At 41.3% G+C, this 22,881-nt stretch overlaps 1 protein-coding gene and 1 non-coding gene across 4 annotated transcripts in view; both read left to right on the top strand.

The window, feature by feature from the left end:
- The window catches only part of sh3pxd2b (SH3 and PX domains 2B), a 306,057-nt gene that overhangs the window by 196,330 nt on the left and 86,846 nt on the right, over nucleotides 1-22,881 (top strand). The gene's annotated exons all lie outside the window — the stretch shown is intronic.
- Nucleotides 7,311-7,471, top strand: LOC121281621. The gene has a single exon (XR_005943884.1). It is a non-coding gene; the product is annotated as a U1 spliceosomal RNA (small nuclear RNA).

Raw genomic sequence — 22,881 nt, 5'->3', positions numbered from 1 at the left:
TCATCTCATAAACATATACAAATTGGGGTCCTATCATGTTGAAAGGTCGCTGAAGCCATTTTAGCAACCTACTGAATAGAGATTCAGCTGTGGGCACTCTGCTCTATAGAAGCACATATGTTCCTCCAGGACCTAGAGAGAATATTTGGGCCTGGATATCCCCTGCACTACCTCAGTTCTGCATTCACAAAGTTATCCCAAACCCCATACACCTACATGATGAATGTATACCTGTCAGCTTACCTATGGATACATGTTTCAGGCAACAGCTTCCCTGCTGAATTTAAATGATGCTCATAGTTACTTGGTCTCACCACCTCCCAGGTTCTTCCTGGTAATTAAAATTGCCCCGTAACAATTAAACTGAGCAGTAAATTTATCTAATTTTTTGTATTAAAGCAGTCTCTTGTGACAAGTCCTGTTCTATATTATATTTTCACAGCGAACTAACTTTCTCAATCGTGTAGTTCTTCATAGATATTAGCCTTAGTTGTGCAAATAACCTAAACAATATGAGAATTTCTGTGTAACATAGTGATTATTATCAACAGTTTTAAAAAAAGTTTTTTCATGTGCGTGTCGTTGACAAGGCCAGCATTTATTGCCCATCCCTGATTGCCCATGAGAAGGTGATGGTGAACTGCCTTCTTGAACTGCTGCAGTCCATTTGGTGTAGGTACACTCACAGTGCTGATCGGAAGGGAGTTCCAGGATTTTGACCCAGCGACAGTAAAGGTACGGCAATATGGTTCCAAGACAGGATGCTGTGTGGCTTGGAGAGGAACTTGCAGGCGGTGGTGTTCCCATGTATCTTCTCCCTTGTCTTTCTAGATGGTGGAGGTCATGTGTTTGGAAGGTGCTGTCGAAGGAGCCTTGGTGAGTTGCTGCAGTGGATCTTGTAGATGCTACACACTGCTGCCACTATGTCGATGTTGGAGGGAGTGAATGTTTAAGTTGGTGGATGGTGTGCTGATTAAGCAGGTGGCTTTGTCCTGAATACTGTTGAGTATCCTGAGTGTTGTTAGAGCTGCACTCATCCAGGCAAGTGGAGAATATTCCTTCAAACTCCTGACTTGTGCCTTGTTGGATAGTGGATGAGCTTTGGGGAGTCATCATGAGGTGAGTTATTCACCACAGAGTTCCCAACCTGTTCTTGAGGACACAGCTTTTATATAGCTGGTCCTGTTAAGTTTCTGCCATTGTTAGGCCCAGAATGTAGATGGTGGGAGATTCAGCACTGATGATGCTTTTTAACGTTGAAGGGTGATGATTAGATTCTCTGATGTTGGAGATGCTCATTGCTCGCCACTAGTTTGACACGAATGTTACTTGTCACTTATCAGCCCAAGCCTGAGTGTTGTTCAGGTCTTGCCGGATATGGCAGTGGATTGCTTCAGTAACTGAGAAGTTGTGAATCGTACTGAAAGCTGCGCAATTATCAGTGAACATCCCCACTTCTGATCTTAAGATGGGAGGAAGGTCATTGATGAAGCAGCTGAAGATGGTTGAGCTTAAGGCACTACCCTGAGGAACTCCTGCAGTGATGGCCGGGGACTGAGATGATTGACCTCCAGTAACCACAACTGAGCATTAATGAGCAGGAAATTGCTGTGTAAGTGCTGCTTGATAACACTCTTGACAATGATATCTTCCATTGCTTTGCTGATGATTGAGAGTAGATTGACGGGGCGATAATTTCCCAATTGGATTTGTTTTGATTTTTGCGGACAGGTCCTATCTTTCCACATTGCCGGATAAAAAAACAACAATTTATACTGTTTGTGAAGAGACTGTTGATTGGTTGGCAAGTGGTGTTGCCATGGAAAATGCCACATGGTGACTAACAGTTAACTGCCAAGCATTGGGCTTTTTTTTTTAAGCTAGCTGTTCACGCTGCTACTATGCAGCAGCAACATAAGTGGTATTCACCACTAACAGGACGCTGCCATCAAGACAAAAAAAAATGTTCTGCCTATCACACAAGTGAGTAATGTGACATAAGAATTACAGTGCCACTGTGATTCTAGGTACGTAGGCCATACATTCCAAAGACTGGCGGATGTTCCAGCTACTGTTCACAGCGGGTAGGGTACAGACCATAACAAAAACAGAATTTCCTGGAAAAACTCAGCAGGTCTGGCAGCATTGGCGGAGAAGAAAAGAGTTGACGTTTCGAGTCCTCATGACCCTTCAACAGAACTAGGTGAATCCAAGGAAGGGGGTGAAATATAAGCTGGTTTAAGGTGTGGCGGGGGTGGGGTTTGGGTGGGGGGAGAGAAGTGGAGGGGGGTGGTGTGCTTGTAGGGACAAACAAGCAGTGATAGAAGCAGATCATCAAAAGATGTCACAGACAACAGAACAAAAGAACACATAGGTGTTGAAGTTGGCGATATTATCTAAACAAATGTGCTAATTAAGAATGGATGGTAGGGCACTCAAGGTATAGCTCTAGTGGGGGCGGGGGGAGCATAAAAGATTTAAAAATATTTAAAAATAATGGAAATAGGTGGGAAAAGAAAAAATCTATATAATTTATTGGAAAAAACAAAAGGAAGGGGGAAGAAACAGAAAGGGGGTGGGGATGGAGGAGGGAGCTCAAGACCTAAAGTTGTTGAATTCAATATTCAGTCCGGAAGGCTGTAAAGTGCCTAGTCGGAAGATGAGGTGTTGTTCCTCCAGTTTGCGTTGGTCTTCACTGGAACAATGCAGCAAGCCAAGGACAGACATGTGGGCAAGAGAGCAGGGTGGAGTGTTAAAATGGCAAGCGACAGGGAGGTTTGGGTCATTCTTGTGGACAGACCGCAGGTGTTCTGCAAAGCGGTCGCCCAGTTTACGTTTGGTCTCTCCAATGTAGAGGAGACCACATTGGGAGCAACGAATGCAGTAGACTAAGTTGGGGGAAATGCAAGTGAAATGCTGCTTCACTTGAAAGGAGTGTTTGGGCCCTTGGACGGTGAGGAGAGAGGAAGTGAAGGGGCAGGTGTTACATCTTTTGCGTGGGCATGGGGTGGTGCCATAGGAGGGGGTTGAGGAGTAGGGGGTGATGGAGGAGTGGACCAGGGTGTCCCAGAGGGAACGATCCTCCATCCCCACCCCCTTTCTGTTTCTTCCCCCTTCCTTTTGTTTTTTCCAATAAATTATATAGATTTTTCTTTTCCCACCTATTTCCACTATTTTTAAATATTTTTAAATCTTTTATGCTCCCCCCACCCCCACTAGAGCTATACCTTGAGTGCCCTACCATCCATTCTTAATTAGCACATTCGTTTAGATAATATCACCAACTTCAACGCCTATGTGTTCTTTTGTTCTGTTGTCTGTGACATCTTTTGATGATCTGCTTCTATCACTACTTGTTTGTCCCTACAACCACACCACCCCCCTCCATTTCTCTCCCCCCACCCAAACCCACCCTCCCCCCCGCCACACCTTAAACCAGCTTATATTTCACCCCTTCCTTGGATTCACCTAGTTCTGTTGAAGGGTCATGAGGACTCGAAACGTCAACTCTTTTCTTCTCCGCTGATGCTGCCAGACCTGCTGAGTTTTACCAGGTAATTCTGTTTTTGTTTTGGATTTCCAGCATCCGCAGTTTTTTTGTTTTTATCTCTGAGTACAGACCATACCCAACCAGCCCGTGCTTGCAAAACTCAAAACACTGTGCCCAACATTAGATGTGATTCCACGATTGGACAACATTTGTTAAATAATCCTCAATGTGCTAAGAATTATGCTGATAACCAATTTAAGATTGTCAGTCAAGCTTGCAACGTGGCGCATTTGCATCTACTGGAAGCTACATATATTAATACACAGGGCCCTATTCTTTGCAGACAGAAAGAACATGTACATACACTGCGCCTGTTTCAGCTAAACAAAATAAATGACAGCCATTCGCTGATTCATTCCTCAGGGCAATGCCTTGACCAATCAGGGTCAAGCTGCCTGGTTTAAATTTCAAACAATGGCTTGGCAGTAAACTGTCAGTCACTATCAGTGGTGCATTCTCCATGGCAATGCCACTTGCCAACCAATCAGCATTCTCTTCACATACAGTATAAATAGTTGTTTTCTTATATTGGTATTCTTGACTGTCCTGATGAGTGCAAGGTGCAAAGCTTTAACATGTCTCTTTTTTCAGCAATACTCAAGTTCTGTACTACCAAACAACTAAAGTCTGGATTCTTTCCTTTAAAGATTAGATTATCTGTTCATTTGTCTCCTGGGGCATTCTTTGCACAGAAAGACTGATATAAAATCATCTACATAATATTAACACTGCACTTAAAAGAAGTTAATTGTTTGAAGCAATTTGAGATGTTTTGACATGAAATATATAAATGCAAATTATTGTACATCACATTAACATTTATACAGAGCTTAAATGTCTTGATTATGGGGAAATTTGGCTGAAAAACCCATGACCTCATCAATTGTTAGTTCATTTGATTGGTTTTCCATAGTCATATCGGTGATCCTGTCCCAGTGGATTACTGCATCAGTATAATATACAGAAAATGGCATCTGCCTTTTCTTAAAATGCCTGGGGTTTTGAACCACTGAAACTCATGGCATGAAAATGAAGAGAGCATTTAATTTATTGAGCCTGTATCTTTCAATGAAACACATACAGTTTACTCTGTCTTATACTTGTTTTAAAGGGTGCTTTACGAGAGGTGAAACTATCAAGACAGAAAAAATCGATTAATCCACTTCCTGACCCCTGAAGGCAAAAATAACAGGATTATCAATCTAACATTGTTATTTTATTCTGGCTGGATGCATTAAATAGATGACATTTCCATTATCCCATTAGAAATGGAGTAGTGTTCCATAGCATATTCATCTTCATCTATGTCTGTACTTCAACTTCTGTTTTTCAACTCATTTTTCAGAGGATTGATCAACATCAAAAATATCAAAACCAGATCAGACTTGAAATCTAAAAGGCATTATTGTAGCAGGCAGTGGAAGCTGGAAACAGTAGAAATGTTTTCAAAATATTTCTGATCTTTACCACCAACTGCTACATTTTGTAAATCACACTTTGGTGTGTACATTTGCCTAAAATTGACAGCTCGAAGTGGGCACACAAGATACATACATGTAAGAAGAGCTATTATCCCATTCAGCTCATCCATTCAGAAAGACCTTGCAGTTCTTTGGTTATGGCACCAATTGTTTCTTAAATAATTACAGGTTTCTTGCCCTGATTCTCTATTCAGAGTGAATATGTTGATCAAATTATATGTGAAGAGTTTTACATCAGTCCTAAACTTGCCTTTATGCTGCCAGACTTGCTGAGTTTTTCCAGGTATTTTTGTTTTTGTTCTAAACTTGCCTTTTACTAGTTTGAACCTGTGTTGCCTTGTCCTATTGTAAGTTTATTTGGAGTTGTCCCAGACTTTGTTACCCCAGAGCTTTTTCTACATCACAGCTTCAGTACACCTATAAGATCATCTATCAGTTGTCAACATTCAATGCTTAAGAGCCCGAATTTCTCCAGTTTTTCCTCATAACTCATGTTCTGGTAGTAATGATCCCTCTTGTGACTTACCTCTGAGTCATTTTCAGAGCTTGGATATCTTCATTTCGTCACAGCGATTAGAGCTGGAGACAGTACATACAATACAACCGAAGGTGTGGTCTAATTACACAACGCAGTTTGGAACATGAGTTCCTCCACCCTGTCCATAACAGATTTGGCTAGATAGTTCAGCACGTTTTGTTACTTAAGGCTTTGCAGTGATTGAACATTTTGAGGGTTGAGTCAATGAAAAGTGCTACTTCCCTTTCAACTTCAACAGAAGTTTTATCATCACCATCCATGGGGTACATCCGCTGCCTATTTTTCTCCCAATGTGTAATACTTAATACTCGTCTGTCTTAAATTTCACCCATCACTGCTCTGGCCATTGATGTAAAAAAAATATATTATATATATATATATATATAAAAGTACATGTTGCCAAACTTGTTTTGTATTTCCCAAGCCGCATCCTCAAACTCAGCTGTCCCTCCTGGTTCCATACCGTCTGCCAGTTTGATTAGTTTGAATTTTTGAACTCAACTTGTTAACGTTAACAGCAGAGGATCTCAAAGCCAATTTCCCTGGCAACCCACTCATCACTTAACCCTCAACTCTAGCATAATTGCTGTAACAAGCTCCCCTGCTTCCTACCCTTTACCAATTGTTTTAATCCAATCTCCACTTTCACTCCAAATTTCCATGGCTTTAAGCTTAAATAGCCACCCATTGTGTAGCGCTTGGAGAAATGCTTTTTCAAACACAATTTAAAGGTCATTGTAGGGATCTTCATAGTCCATGTGGGATGTTTAAAAAAAATGAAGAGGTCAGGCAGAATGCACATTAACAGCTGCTTATGAGGCAATCCTCAAATCTGTTTCTGATGACCAATTCCATTATTTTACATGATATTGATATAAGGCTGATGAGTCTGCCATTACCTAGGGAGTTCTAACAGAATATATACCCCAAATATAATCAGAAAATCGGTGAGCCTGCTGTGTTTTCAGTATTTCCATATTTCAGTAATAATTTGGTAAAATTTTGTATGAAATATTACTCAACCAAAACAATATTACTCAACCAAAACAATTTTTCACCATTGAATGTTGGAAAAATAGAATTTGAATTCACGGCTTAACTTCCTGGAATACAGTTTTCATTGTGACGCCATTGTTTTGCTCTTGTGGCCTGGCATCATGATGTTTGATGAGTTTGTCTTTGCCAAATTGGAGAGAAATGAGCACATGCAAGTACAAAACTTTTACTTAAAAACAGCCTGTTTTAAAAAAGATTTTAAAATGTTCTAACCATAAGAACATGCACTTTTAAATTCTATAACATTGACTTCAAGTTTATTGAATGAGTTCTGAACTCTGAACAGTATTAAATAAATAGGTTCTTATTGTATTCTCATTGTCCTTAGTTTCTTTGGAGCTTCACATTTCCATATATTCTTCACTAACTAGGTTAGAGACTTAGAGTAAATAGCTTCCTGCAGACTTATAATAGGACACTTCCCTTTGGGCAGTTGGCAGACAATGACAGCAAATGATGTAATGATTCCAAGATTGTAAGACCTATGTAATTCAGATGATTTGGTTTACATCTCTTCTTTCTCATGCTGAGTGTTGCAGAAGCAGAATTGCCCTTCCACCAAATATCCTTGCCTCCTGTCCTGCAAGTATGGACTTGTACTGGGATAAGGTTCTGTGGGTTGCAGCAGTCCTCTGATACCTCACCCTTATAGCTGTTGTCTGCCTAGGAGGTAAGACCAGGTAAGATACTTACATGGCAGGGGAGAGATCATGATTAAGAAGGTGTTTCTCCCAGGACAAGGCTATCTTATTGCACTGTGGCGTGCTGATGCCTGCAATGTCCCTAAATGCCGGACACTCAGTTGCAGAATTACAGTAGTTGGGGCTGTGTTTGCGCGCTCCCCTGATTTTTGTGTCAGATGTGACTTGGTTGGTCGTAGTCTCAACTCTGAGTTGGAAGGTTGTGAGTTCAAGTCACACTCCAGAATTTAAACTACCCCACAATTTACCAAAGCCTACATGACAATTCAAAAATGATCCTGTCCATAAGGTTACAACCTGAAAAGTAACTACAGTAAAAACATAGTCAAATATGGAGTTTTAGCTTAAGCTTTAGGTGTTTCCAACAATCTCGCATTCCTATGCGCTTATAACAAGCCAAAGCATATGAAAGAATGCAAGTGTTGAATGTAAAGGTTTAATTTTCTAGGGTGTCTGGGGTTGTACTCCCTTCTTCAGAATGGATTTCATTTGACCCTTTATTTCGCACATTTTTCTTCATTTTGGAACCAACGGAAGAAAGGACATTTGCTAATTTTAATGAAAATGGATCACTTTTATTGAAAACTACTCTCTTTGCCATCTGGAAATTAATATTTTTTCTTCATATTTTAACACTTTCAGTAGCAGGTGTTATTATACCACTAGAAGAAAAAGCTTGAATTAATTTTCTTCTTGAAAGAGGAAACTGATTTTATAGTGATTGTGAATCTCATAACAAATAAAGAATTATACATATTCCATCCAAATGTTGCCTTCCCCAATTGTGGACTCCTAACCTAGAGAGTTCTGGCCATCGTTCCTGAGCAAATTTAGAATATTTAGATATAAACTAGTATGTTCCAGTTAATTTTAAACATTTTTACGTTTCATAGTTGATAGATTTATGGAACTGAAAATTAACTCCAAGGAATGAATAGGCTAGGGTTGTGTCTGAAACTAAAATGCATAAAAACCTGGAACGGGAATCTATCCCATCTCGATGCCGCCCATTTCTGTTTTTAACAGAGGCAGGATGCGGAGCAGGCAAGTGACCCGCTGGTGGGAAGCAGCTATTTAAATAGAACGAATGTAGACCTTCATTTTAACAGTCATTCTATTTTTAACCACAGGCTGCCAGGTTTCCCGAGCTTCGGGAAACTCGCCACCTTAAAGGAGGCGAGAAAAACAGAATACTGGTGGTAAGTGCCTTTATAGCACTGCTTGGGGGCCAAGGGAAGCAGGGATGCTTTCGCCAGGCCTAATAAGATGCCCAGCAAGCCCTCTGCCTCCCTCTTGAGATCTCTCTGGTAACCTGCCCCCAAACCTCGATCACCATCCAGCACAGTACACTTACTTGCTCTCATAACTTCAGCCTGTAAAGCAGGCCTCTTGCCCAAAAGGCTTACAGCTTGTCAATCAGGCTGCTTGTGGGTGGGAACATCACAGAGCTGCCTCAGGGAGCTGAAGATTTTTAAAATGAAAAATGATTCTACAAATAATATAAACAGATCCCCACATGTGACTCAGTCATATGAAGAGGAATATGTCAAAAATGATTTTTAAAAAAAAGTTTTTTTAAAATTTACTGTTGGAAACCTCATCCTGCCCATGGATGAGGTTTCGCAAACAATGCAAAGGCTGCCTGGCCTATTCGCCTGCCTGCTAACTGCAAGGTTGGACAGGCAGCAAAAAATTCAACTTAACTCCTTGCTTAAGGGCCTCAATAGGCCTCCTAGTTATCAGTGGGTACGCTGCCAACTATTGCGCATGCCTGCTGACCGAAATATCATGCAAGTGCGCGATGACATCAGGACACTCGCCCGATGGTCATCGCGCTTTCTTTTATTCCCGATCGGGTCAGGTGCGCAATTCTGCAGGACGTTCCTGAAACCCATTCTTCTGGGTTCCTTGGACCCCCCTCCTTTCCCTAAAACCACTTCAGCAATCAGTCTTTGCCACACACAGTGTTACGCCTGAATTAAAGTCAGGAAAATTCCTGGCTGTACAAAGCTAACTTGGTAGAAGGTGTTCCAGACAGTCAGGTTCTCATTCTGCTGGGGTGTTAACAGGATTCTGCCCCTAGAAACAGTGCTGAAGCAGTATGGAGGTGGGCTGTGTGAAGGCCTGTGTCAGTGATTCTGGACTTGGTAACAGCTTTAAAAAAAACAATAAAACAAAAACAGCCTTCCAGATGTCACCCCTCACATCGCCCTCACACCCCACACAATCCCCATGCCAACTCAGGCCACCTCATGCCCCACCCACACACCTAATAAACCTCCATGCCAACCTATGCACCTTTACCCACCCCCATAAAAGCCCCCATGCCAACTTAATGCTAACCCAAGCCTCCCACCACCCTTTGCTCTTTTTTTTTATTCGTTCATGGGATGTGAGCTTTGCTGGCTAGGCCAGCATTTATTGTCCATCCCAGTTTCCCTTGAGAAGACTGTGATGTTCTTGCTGCCTTCTTGAACTGCTGCAGTCCATGTGGTGTAGGAACACCCACAGTGCTGTTAGGAAGGAAGTTCCAGGATGTTGACCCTTCGACACTGAAGGAGCGATGATATCATTCCAAGTCAGGATGGTGTGTGACTTGTGGAGGGAACTTGCAGGTGGTGGTGTTCCCATGCATCTGCTGCCCATATCCCTCTATGGGATAAAGGTCATGGTTTTGGAAGGTGCAGTTGAAGGAGCCTTGCCAAGTTTCTGCAGTGCATCTTGTAGATGGTACACACTGCAGCCACTGGGTGTCAGTGGTGGAGGGAATGAATGTTTAAAATGGTGGATGGACTGCCAATTAAGTGGCTGCTTTGTCCTGGATGGTGTCGAGCTTCTGAAGTGTTGTTGGAGCTGCACTCATACAGGCAAGTGGAGAGTATTCCATCACACCTGTGATGCATACCTTATAGATGGTTGATAGGCTTTGGGGAGTCAGGAGTTGGGTTACTCTCCATAGAATCCCAAGCCTCACATCTGCACTTGTAGCCACAGTATTTGTATGGCTAGTCCAGTTCAGTTTCTGGTCAATGCTATCCCCTGGGGTGTTGACAGTCGTCGATTCAGCGATGGTAATGCCATTTTGAATGTCGTGGGGAGATTGTTAGATTCTCTCTTGTTGGAGATGGTCATTGCCTGGCACCTGTGGCATGAATGTTACTTGCCACTTGTCAGCCCAAGCTTGGATATTGTCCAGGTCTTGCTGCATTTGGACATGGACTGCTTCAGTATCTGAAGAGCCTCGAATGGTGCTGAACATTGTGCAATCATCAGTGAACATCTCCACTTATTCCTTATGGTTGGGGGAAGGTCATTGATGAAGCAGCTGAACATAGTTTGGCCAGGGACACTACCCTGAGGGACTTCTGCAGTAATGTCCCAGGGTTGAGATGATTGACTACCAACTTCCTTAGTGCTAGGAATGTCTCCAAACAGTGGAGAGTTTCCCCCTGATTCCCATTGACTTCAGTTTTGCTTGGACTCCTTGATGTAACACTTGACCCAATGCTGCCTTGATGTCAAGGGTAGTCACTCTCCCCTCACCTCTGGAGTTCAGCACTGTTATCCTTGTTTGAACCAATGCTGTAATGTGGTCAGGAGCTGAGTGGCCCTGGCAGAAACCAAACTGAGCATCAGTGAGTAGGTTTTTGCTGAGTAAGTGTCGCTTGATCTCGCTGTCGATGGCGCTTTCCACCACTTTGCTGGTGCTCGAGTGCAGGCTGATGGGGCGGTAATTGACTGGGTTGGATTTGTCCTGCTTTTTGTGGACAGAATATACCTAGGCAATTTTCCACGTAGCCGGGTAGAAGCCAGTTTTTGTAGCTGCACTGGAATAGCGCGACAAGTTCTGGAGCACAAGTCTTAAGTACTATCGCCAGAATATTTTCAGGACCCATAGCCTTTGCAGTATCCAGTGCCTTCAGCTGTTTCTTGATACCACATGGAGTGAATCGATTTGGTTGCAGACTGGCATCTGTGATGCTGGGGACTTCAGGAGGAGGCAGAAACGGATCATCCACTTGGCGCTTCTGGCTGAAGATGGTTGCAAATGCTTCAGCCTCATCTTTCGTACTGATATATTGGGCTCCCCCATCATTGAGGATGGGGATATTTATGGAGCCGCCTCCTCTAGTGAGTTGTTTAATTGTCCATCTGTAATGACCGAGCAACTGGTAAAGCTGAGTTATTTAAAAATCCCAGAGGAAAACTTTAAACAACTGTCATAACCTATATTTTTATTTTTCTATGTTTGAGATGCAGCTCTAAATTCAGGAATCATTCCACCAGTTCTTGAGAGTTTTTTATATCAATATACAAGAGACATTTATTAATTTACACAAGTTAAATATATACACATGGCTACAAATTACTACTATCATAACTTTTAACAAATTTGCAAACTAATTTCCATTAAGGCAACAGCAACCCTTAGACTTTCAGCAGATGCCAGGCAAAGTATTTTCACCTTACAAATTCAAAATGAGGTTCCTTTCACTTTGGTTCCTGTGGAGACAGTTGTAGACTTACAGCTGCTTTGATCTTACATTGCCTCTGCTCTGCACACACAGAACTGTTTGTTATACCCAACATAGCTCATTGAATGCAAATTCTCATTGTATCATCAGCCCCTTTGAACTCCAGCTCTTCTAACCATGAAACCCCTTTCATAGTACCAATTTTATTAGTAATGTAAACATTTTTTGGTCTCTGCTAGCTAGATGCCAGAATTCACTCCCCTTCTTGAATGCTGTATTCAACAAAATGCAAATGCACTCTACCTCTCTTACATCTCAAAACTAGTATACATCAGAGCACCCAGACTAGCTGGCTTTAATCCAATTAAGACACACCCACGGACTAAACCTCTATTTTAAAAGAAAAATATTTTCCAATAATATTATGTACATTATTAGCTTCATGCCAGCACCATCATTCACTACTGGATGTGGCAGGATTGCAGAACTTAGATCTGATCTGTTGGTTGTGGGATCGCTTAGCTCTGTCTATCACATGCTGCATCCGCTGTTTAACACACAAGTAGTCCTGTGTTGTAGCTTCACCAGGTTGACACCTCATTTTTAGGTATGCCTGATGCTGCTCCTGGAATGCTTGGGGGATTTGCTGGGCCATGAAGTTACTGTTTGTGGTTGTATACAATTCTGCTGCTGCTTATGGCCCACAGTGCATCATGGATGTCCAGTTTTGAGTTTCTGGATCTGTTCAAAATCTATCCCACTTAGCACAGTCGTAGTGCCACACAAAGTGTTTTACACCCTCCATGCCAGCTCACCTAGTACCAACCATGGACAGACCTCAGGACCCATGCTGAAGTGAAATAAAGTTCCAAACATCCTTTCCAGAGTTTCTCATCCATAAAAACCCCATTTATTGCATTTACATTCCTTCAACTGCATGATCCCTTATGAAAACAAACACTCATTCAAGTGCTTGATCCCTTATAAAAACAATTATTTTAATCAAATACTTTATCCCTTTATAAAACAAAGCATTTTTATGCATATCCCTCCATCAAGGATGTTATAACCACTTGGCGCTGTCAGTTAAACTGACAGGCACTCCACAGTGACAATGATGGGTTGTGAAATCAGTCGTGAAGCACAACTCCCAAAAAGATAGCACTCAGGCTTGTCAGCAAACAGAGTGAAATAGCAAGCACTTTTTAAAAAAACTGCAGCCTGCTTTTTTTTTTACATTTAAAGGCCAGATGATTTAAAGTCTTAACAGCTTAACAGTTCCCTTCAGCTTGACAGTTCCAATGAGCTTATCCACTTTTTGCATCCATTCATGTCTATTTTTAACAATCCCAAAGGGCACTTAACCTCTTCTCAAGGTGTCCCTGGACTTATTGAAAAGGATATCCTACCTTTCCAAAAGGGTATCATATCATTCTCCAAAGAACACCAGCAGTTTCAGACCTTTTCCAAAAAGGCCTAAAACCCAGAAGTCATATTTTAAACAACCCAGTTATGAAAATTGGATCTATTTAATGGCAGCTGCACTTTTACACGTGCAGCTGCCTCCATGAACCATGGATGTGCAAAGTACAATCCACCTCTATCCCCCAGTGGAAAAGGTGGGTGCCAGGTTTGGGGGCGTGGCTTTCGGAATCGGGCCTACAGTCCCTTTTTGGCAAAGCTGGAGACCCTCTCATTACAAACACTAAGGCCACACTCTCCCCTCCCTCTTCCCCATAGCCCCACAGTTTTATAGACGTACAAAAATCTTCAAACAGCCCTTCACAGTTCATTGAGGCATTCTACACAATCCGAATTTGAGGCAAACAATTTATTTTCTGGGGAGTCTAGGGTCATACCCCTTCTCCAGAAGATTTTCTAGTTTCATCCTTTATTTGGCACATTTTCATTATTTAGGAACCCACAAAAGAAAGGACTTTGCTCACTTTATTGAAAATTGTTCACTTTCATTGAAAATTACTCTTGTTGCAACTTGGAAATTAATCACTTTCTTCAAATACGCCCCCTTTAACCCACAACACAATGCACAGATAATACAGTTGAAACTGGTAAATCAGTCCCTGTTCAAGTTGTTGTCGTTCTTTCAGTGTCGCTCTCCAGTTCACGCTACATTTTCATTCCGCAGCGCTTTCCTCTCCCCTACAACAACGCTGGGGCTCTTACCTTTTGCTCCTGTTGAATGCCATGGTACAGCATGGCTAGGAATTGCTGGTTTCTTGAGAATTTCCTCACACAGTTAACTGTAGAGTTCCATCTCATACAAGAACAGTTGGGAGCCGGAACTCAAAAGCGGTGAAGGTGGAGAAGGACGTTGGCCAGCGCTGATTTCTGTTCACTTGCACAAACATATGAACAATGGCCCCCAAAATCTTTATTGTCCACTGTGACACATGGGACAGAATTTTATGCCCTGCGGGTGGGCGTGCACTCGAGCCGATCGGGCATAAAATCGCACGAGAAGACATCAGGTGAGCGTCCCAACATCATTGCGCACTCAAGCGATACTTCCCTCGGCAGGCGCGCATAAAAGTCGGAAGCAGGCTGCCGACAATTAAGAGGGCAATTAAACCCACTAATGGCACAATTTTCTCTGATTTTTTTGTAGTCCGTCCATCCTTACAATTGGCAGACGGGCTAATTAGCCAGGCGGACTTTTGCATTTTTCATAAAACCTCATCCAAGGGCGGATTGAGGTTTCTGTTATTAAATAAAATTAAAATAAAAATCTGCGGACAGCATTTTTATCACCCACACTTTCAGGCGCCTGATTGTGATGCTTGGACATTTTTTTTTCTGATTTTCAAAACTTTATTTCATGGTTTTCGGGTCTGCAGCTCCCTGCCTTCAGGGAGCTTGCTCGCAGCACCCGCCTGCGGAAACATCATTGCCTGCTCTCTTCCTGCTCCACCCCAGCAGCACTGAGCTTTTCAGCGCACGCTTCAATGGCCAGCCAACATGAAATTGGAGTCGCCCGTCTGATTCCTGGCCAATTCCGGGCCCGTCGATCGCACCCACCTGCCCGGCTGAAAATTGAGGCCATGGATTATTCTGATAACATTAAAAATTATTGTCTTTACTAATTCTGACAAAGGATCCCACTCGAAACACTAAGCTACTAATTGCTCCAATAAATCAGTGTTTTTTAATTAGTTCATGGGATATGGGCATCCCTGGGAAGGCCAGCATTTATTGCCTTTCCTCATTTGCCCTTGAGAAAATGGTGGTGTGCAGCCTTCTTGAACCATTGAAGACCAAGTGGTGTAGGTACACCCATGGTGTTGTTAGGAAGGGAGTTCCAGGTTTTTGACCCTGCAACAGCAAAGGAACAGTGTTATAAGTCAGGATGATGAGTGGTTCTGGGGGGAACTTGCAGGTGGCGGTGTTCCTATGCACCTGCTGCCCTTGTCCTTGTAGGTGGTAGGGATTGTGGGTTTGGAAGATGCTGTTAAAGGAGGCTTACCATTGACTGCAATGCATCTTGTAAATGTACACACTGCTGCCATTGTGTGTCAGTGGGGGAGAGGGTGAATGTTTAAGGCAATGGATGGGGCGCTGATTAAGTGGGCTGCTTTATCCTGGATAGTATTAATCTGCATGGGTGTTTTTGGAGCCGTATTCATCCAGAAGAGGGTGAGTAATCACGACTGACATGCCTTTTTTGAAGTACATGGATGATTTCTTGAAGTGTGTGACCTCTTTAAATTTTTCACACAGCCATGCAAGTGGAGTAATTTAAAGGAGCCACCTTGTGCATAGCCTGCTTGGGGGTTTTTGGTTTGCTGTGCAGTGAGAGAGCATTGATTACAATAAGTTTTTCCTACTTGTCCATTTTAAGTTACTTTTGCCTTCCATGCTTTTAAGCTGAGGAGCAGGGGATGCAGGGTCATGTGTAATGAGGAATTAGTCTCTGGATACTCTTTATTAATTGCTTAACATATAAAGAATATTTCTTGAGGGTGGGTGGAAAGGGCAGTAAGGCAAATCATATAATAAGCAGCCAATTTGATATCAGCATCGTGAAAATTAAAATTACCCTCAATGTTTCTATGTAAGGAAGCAAAGACTTGGAGTTATATAATACCCTTCATGGTTACCCAAAGTACTTTATTGCTACTGAAGTACATTTAAAATGTAGTCCCCATTGTATCAGGTCTCACAGAAATCTTTGGAAATCAAGAGAAAATGTTTTGGGCTGATTTGGATATGAAACTGTGTAATGATTTGGGCTTCAAAAACAATGTTAATGATGTCAATGAGGCATTTTCACCAATATAAAAAAAATTGCTCCCTTATTTATTTCTCTAGCTGATAGTATTTCATGAAGCAATGGATTACCCATCAATTCAATACTGTAACACAAAAGAAATTCAATATCAACTTCACTTGAACCATGCTGGGACCACTGTCCTGGCAAATCAAATAAGTAGGCCTGTAGAGAGGGCTTTAAACTGAATAGAGGGGGAGGGTTCTGGAGAGGGAAAAAGTCAGCTTACAAAGCAAAAGCATACGGCAGCTTTGCAGGGCAGCTATTTAGGTAATTATACCCGGAGTGCAACTGGAAGAGATAGCGTGTACATGCATAAAAAAAGCAGCAAATATGGTCAAAGGGAGAAAAAATCGTAAAAAGGCAAAGTTAATGGTTCTTTACTTAAATGAACATAGTATTCGGAACAAAATAAATGAATTAACAGCATAAATAGAAGTTAATGGGAATGATCTTATAGCCATTACAGAGACCTGGTTACAAAGAGATCAAAACTGGGAATTAAATCTTCAGGGGTATGTGACTTTTTGAAAGGACAGGCAGGAAGGAAAGCGTGGTGGGGTAGCTTTGTAAGTACAAGAAGGAATAAGTACAATAGTAAGAAATGATCTTGGATCGGAAGATGTAGAATCCATATGGGTGGAGGTAAGAAATAACAAGAGGAAGAAGACACTGGCGGGACAGTGGCTAACAATACTGTAGAACAGAGAATAAATCAGGAGATAATGAGGGCATGTAAAAAGGATAGTACATTAATCGTGGGTGACTTTGATGACCTTATACATTGGAAAAATCAAATTGGCAGAAGTAGCCATGAGCAAGAATTCATAGAGAGTATTCGGGACAGTTTCCCAGAACAATACATTGTGGATCCAACCATGGATCAGGCTATTTTGGATCTGGTAATGTGTAATGAGGCAAGTTCCTAAAATGACCTCAGAGTAAAAGATCTCCTATGAAACAGTGACCATAACATGGTAGACTTTAGCTTTCAGTTTGAGAGTGAGAAACTTGGATCGGAATCAACTGTGCTAAACTTAAATAAGGGTGAGTACAAAGGAATGAAGGCGGAGTTGGCTGGGGTGAACTGGGAAAAGAGTTTAGCAGAAAAACTCTATCTTTGTGGCTACTTCCTTTAATATCATAGGATGCACCTCATCAGGTCCAGGGGACTTATTGGCCTTTAGTTCCATTAATTTCCCTGGTACTTTTTCTCTCATGATAGTTATTGTATTTATTTCCTCCCCCTGTTTTGCTCCTTGATTATTTAGTATTTTTGGAATACTATTAGTGTCTTCTACCATGAAGATTGATGCAAAGTATTTATTGTTGATGAACAATGGCAGATGCTTAAGAAAATAGTTCATGGCTCACAACAAAGGCATATCCCAGTGAGGAAGAAGGATTCTAGGAAGGGGCTAAACCAACCATGGTTAACCAAGGAAGTTAAGAACAGTGTCAAATTGAAAGAAAAAAACAAACAATGTGACAGAGATTAGTGGTAAGCCAGAGGATTGGGAAAGTTTTAAAAACCAAGAGATGATGACCAAAAAAATAAAGAGGGAGAAAATAAACTTTGAGGGTAAACTAGCAAGTAATATAAAAACGGACAGTAAAAGCTCCTTTAAGTATATAAAAATGAAGAGAGAGGCCAAAGTGAATGAAGCTGGGGAAATAATAATGGGGAACCAGGAAATGGCAGAAGAGTTGAATAAATACTTTGCATCAAGCTTCATGGTAGAAGACAATAATAGTATTCCAAAAATACTAAATAATCAAGGAGCAAAAGAGGGGGAGGAAATAAATACAATAACTATCATGAGAGAAAAAGTACCAGGGAAATTAATGGGACTAAAGGCCAATAAGTCCCCTGGACCTGATCTGTTGCATCCTATGATATTAAAGGCAGTAGCAACAGAGATAGTGGATGCACTGGTAGTAATCTTACAAGGATCCTTAGATTCTAGAAAAGTCCTGGAGGATTGGAAAACTGCCAATGTAAGACCCTTATTCAAAAAGGGCCAGTTAGCTTAACATCTGTCATTGGGAAAATGTTAGAGTCTATTATAAAGGATATAATAGGAGAGCATTTAGAAATGCATAATATAATCAAGCAGAGTCAGCATGGCTTCATGAAGGGCAAATCATACCTGACAAATTTATTAGAATTCTTTGAGGAGGTAACAAGCAGGATAAATAAAGGGGAACCAGTAGATGTAATATATTTGCATTACAAAAAGGTGTTCGATAAGGTACCGCACATAAGGCTACTTAATAAGATAAGAGCCCATGGTTTTGGGGGTAGTATATAGCATGGATAGAGGATTGGAAGACATAGAATTGGGATAAGGGGGGCATTTTCAGGATGGCAACCTGTAACTAGTGGACTGCCACAGGGATCAATGCTGGGGCCACAATTACTTACAATATATATTAATGGAACAGGGAAGTGAATGTACTTTCACCAAGTTTGTGTAAGACGCTAAACTAGGGGAAAAGACAAGTGGTGAGGATAACGCAAGGAGTCTACAGAGGGATATAGACAGGTTAAGTGAGTGGGCAAAAACCTAGCAGATGGAATATAATGTGGGAAAATGTGAGGTTATGCACTTTGGCAGGAAGAATAGAGGAACTGAATATTTCTTAAATGGAGAAAGACCATAGAAAGATGCAGCACAGAGGGATTTGGGGGTCCTCGTGCATGAATCACAAAAAGCTAGTATACAAGTTTGGCAGGTAATTGGGAAGGCAAATGGAATGTTGGCCTTTATTAAAAAGGGAATTGGGTATAAAAATAGAGAAGTCTTGCTAAAACTATACAAGGCACTAGTTTGACTACACCTGGAATACTGTGAACAGTTTTGGTCCCCTTATCTAAGGAAAGATATACTGGCATTGGAGGCAGTCCAGAGAAAGTTCATTAGGTTGATCCTGTGTATGGAGAGATTTTCTTATGAGTAGAGGTTGAGTCAGTTGGGCCTGTAATCATTGGAGTTTAGAAGAATGAGAAGCGACATTATTGGAACATATAAAGGTCTAATGGGGCTTGACAGGGAGATGCTGAGATGCTGTTTCCCCTTGTGGGAGAGTCTGGAACAAGAGGGTATAATCTCAGAGCTAGGGGTTGGCCATTTAAGACAGAGGTGAGGAGGATAGTGAATCTGTGGAATTATTTACTGCAGAGGGCTGTAAAGGCTGGGTTTTTAAGTATTTTCAAGGCTGAGATAGAAGATTTTTAATCAGTAAGGGAATCAAGGGTTCTAGGGGAAAGGCAGGAAAATGGAAATGAGGATTATCAGATCAGCCATTATCTCATTGAATGGTGGAGTAGTCAATGGGCTGAATGGCCTACTTCTGCTCCTACATCTTATGGTAAATGCACATGCAGTCATTCCTTTCATTCCTTTCTAAAAATGTCAGCAACTTGTGTAAAACTCATAATGGTTTCTTCTTCCATACATTCTCCCAGTGTTTTAATTAATAACCAAAAATGTTTATTTTCATGTAAGGAGATTTAAAAGATATCTGTTTACTCTAACAAACCTAGTCAGTTATTACAAAGTATGGAATTATTTATTTAAATATGTTCACAGGCCTTCAATCATGATAAAATGAAAATCTATTAACATAAAGCAATTTACGATTTTTATAGATATATAGCACATTAAAGCAATAATTCTTTGGTGTTTCTTTACTGCAGTTATTTTTCAGAATTACAGTGGAGAATGATGTAAAATTCAGGCAGGGTGGTTGATCTCACCTTTCCAACCAGGATTATTACTGGCCTCTTATTCCTTGCATGTCAGACGATACCAGGAGTCCGGAGGCTTGGGCCCACTGTGAATATCTCTTTTCATCCACCATACTTCCTGACACTTCCTGGGGCTATCATTAGGAAAGAGTAGCAATGGCCTTGGGTTTACCCATGGAGCTTGAGGGCATTTAGAAACCTCCCCTTTCTCTGCTCCTCACTTATCTTTTTGTGATGGTCTCTGAATGCATACCTGGTGTTTCTGTTTATTTAACTGCCTGGCTGCCTCTTCTGGACCCAATTCTGAAAAATAACTGCAGTAAAGAAACATCAAAGAATTATTGCTTTAATGTGCTATATATCTATAAAAAATCATAAATTGCTTTATGTTAATAGATTTTCATTGACTGCCTGAGCCCTTTCAAAACCTTGTCCACAATGTTTTGAATGTTACAGAAGTGTTTTGTTTTCCCCCATCTGCATTATCCTGATATTAAATATTAACTGTTGGGGAATGAAAATGTTGAGTGTGCAGCTGGAAATATAATGCTGGTTACACACTATAGAGGCTCTGAGATAGGTAGCCTTAGTGTATTTGCAGCGGGCTTTAGATATCAGTTCAAGGACATTATGTTATTTCTTTGAGGCTAGGCTTCAAAACCAGCCAGTATTTTCTTTATTACTATACAGCCATAACTTACTGAAGACCTTGTTTACCCTTCAGTGCAATTGGATTATGCTTCACTGTAATTGGGATTTTCCTGAAGAGCTGCCAAATTTAAATGACCATCTTTAGGATTGAAAAGCTACCTCCAGTAAACCTGTCGTGAGTGGAATTAATTAGATTATAGAGTGGCATTTAAAACTGAGCTGACAGGAAGCCAAGCTGCACTGGAGAGTATAAAAATTACTTTGAGGGAAGGAGCAGATGTGAGGACATGTACTTTGTTAAAAGAGTCTATTACAGTAAACAGCATTCATGGTTAAGATGATTGTGCATAGCCCTTTTTTTGTCTGGATTGCCCTTCATGTCATGTCCACTCTCTGTGCCTCAACATGAGCTGGTTGAACGCGCAGATCCTGAAATGTTTAAGGCATGTAGGGTGCAGACCAGTCCCTTTCAGTCTGATTTTAGCTACAATGGTTCCTCTTCCCAAGCCATGACAGCATCTAAGAGGTCCTTCTGTACTTGCTTTGCTGGATTATTATTACCTTTCTGTGATTTTCTCTTCCACTCAGCACAGAACTCTGGGCCTTGAAATTTGATGGCGTGTGCCTGTATTTTTAGGCATAAGATGGGACTCTAAATCTGCAAAATAACAGTCAGGAAGCACGTGCTCATTAGAAGCTCCACCCACATGTTAAATAAGACCTCTCTATTGGTGTCAGGAGCACATGCCAGAAGCACTTAAAAGGTGGAATATCCCTATTTAAATTAGGGGACTGCATTCTTGCAGGACATTTTTCTTGGTATGCCTCAGTGCCTAGTTTGCCATGTGCTGAATACACCAGCGATAAATGACATGATCCAGAAAGGACCCCTCACCAGAGAGATTTAAAAGAATTATACAGCACTTCCGGTTTAGTTGATCTTGTGTCATTTCAGGCTTTTGGGTGTTTCTCGGTGTGTTTTCTCATTCTGAGAAGTTCACTTTCTCGGAAAACAAAATGTGTTATTGTACTCTTTCTCGCTGCCTTATAAATAATTGGAATGCAATCATTGGTAGTCTCTTAGAGCTCCCTTCAGGGCTGGAGGACAAAAGAGAGCAACATTGAAAAGCAGGAGAAACTACTGCAAGAGGGAGGAGGGGACTACACAGGGAAGCCATATTCACAGCAATTATTCAGAGAGCACTTCTCCTTCATTAACTTAACAGAGGAGAAATGTCTGAGAGGCCTTCACTTTCACAAAGAAGGCTGTAACCAAGGTATATCCCCTGCTGCAGCCAGATTTCAAGGCTCACCAGTGAATGTATAGCAATCAGTGGCCCTTAATTTATGCCATGGGCTCCTGTCAGACGTTCCTCACTTCACAGTACACCACTGTATCTGGGAGGTCACCAAGGTACTTTATGTTAAGACCTACATCTCATTCTCCATGAATAAGGCAACGCAGAATGAGAGAGTACTAGATTTCACATACATGGCAGGATACCCCCCCACCACCCACCCCATGGTGCAAGGTGACATAGGCTGCATGAACATTGTTTTCATGCTTCATATCACCAGCCTTACATATTTAACAATCATAGGAGATTCCACTCCCTCAAAGTGCAACTGCATTTAAACCACAACATTGTAAGAAAAGTTAAGTTTGCTTGTTTAATATTTCTGGGAGTATGGTGATGGAAGATGCTCTGAGATTTTTTTTCTCATGGATCTGATTTTCAAGTATGTAATTGGGACAAAAAATTTGTTTGACTAATAAGAAAATTGGTATGTGTTTTAAAGCACCAGAACTTTTTTAACAACAAGAATGGAGCTTCACAAAAGTTTTCTTGACCTCGGGGTACAGGCCTTATTTTATCTATTTTAATTTATTAAGAAGTAAGATTACAAAAAGCAAGATTAAAAAGCAGATTTTACCAGATTAAAAAGCCCACAGTAGAAATACAGTTGGAAGGGGGATACATTGAAACAAAATCCTGACTGGATTGACAGCACTTTGAGGTGGAACAGATTAGCCAGGTTTCTGCCACTCAGGTAAATTTCACTCTTCCGGGATGAACACTTGTTCAGCTTTGGGCTCAGCAAGTTGTTGTGGGCTTCCTGAAGGCCCCAAGTAGAGAAACATAATAAGAAAGTTGTTCCTGCATTTTGTGAGACAAACTAGAAACTACTTTCCCTGTTTCTGCTCTTCGTGACCCGGGTCTTCTTGGAGTTACAGGGTGCTCTCTTCAGCAGGCAGCATCACTATTGAGCTTCTGTGGCTTTGACGCCTGCCCCTGGTATTTAAATGATCCATCCCCAAAATCCTTTTATTGCTTCCAGAGTCGATTACTCTCAATAATCTCCTCACCAGCTTCCCATCTTTTACTCCCACA

The sequence above is a fragment of the Carcharodon carcharias genome, chromosome 8 (assembly GCF_017639515.1).
Source record: "Carcharodon carcharias isolate sCarCar2 chromosome 8, sCarCar2.pri, whole genome shotgun sequence".
In the NCBI taxonomy this organism is placed as follows: Eukaryota; Metazoa; Chordata; class Chondrichthyes; order Lamniformes; family Lamnidae; genus Carcharodon; species Carcharodon carcharias.
The sequence above is the reverse complement of the archived record's forward strand: the minus strand, read 5'-3'. Positions and strand labels throughout refer to the sequence as shown.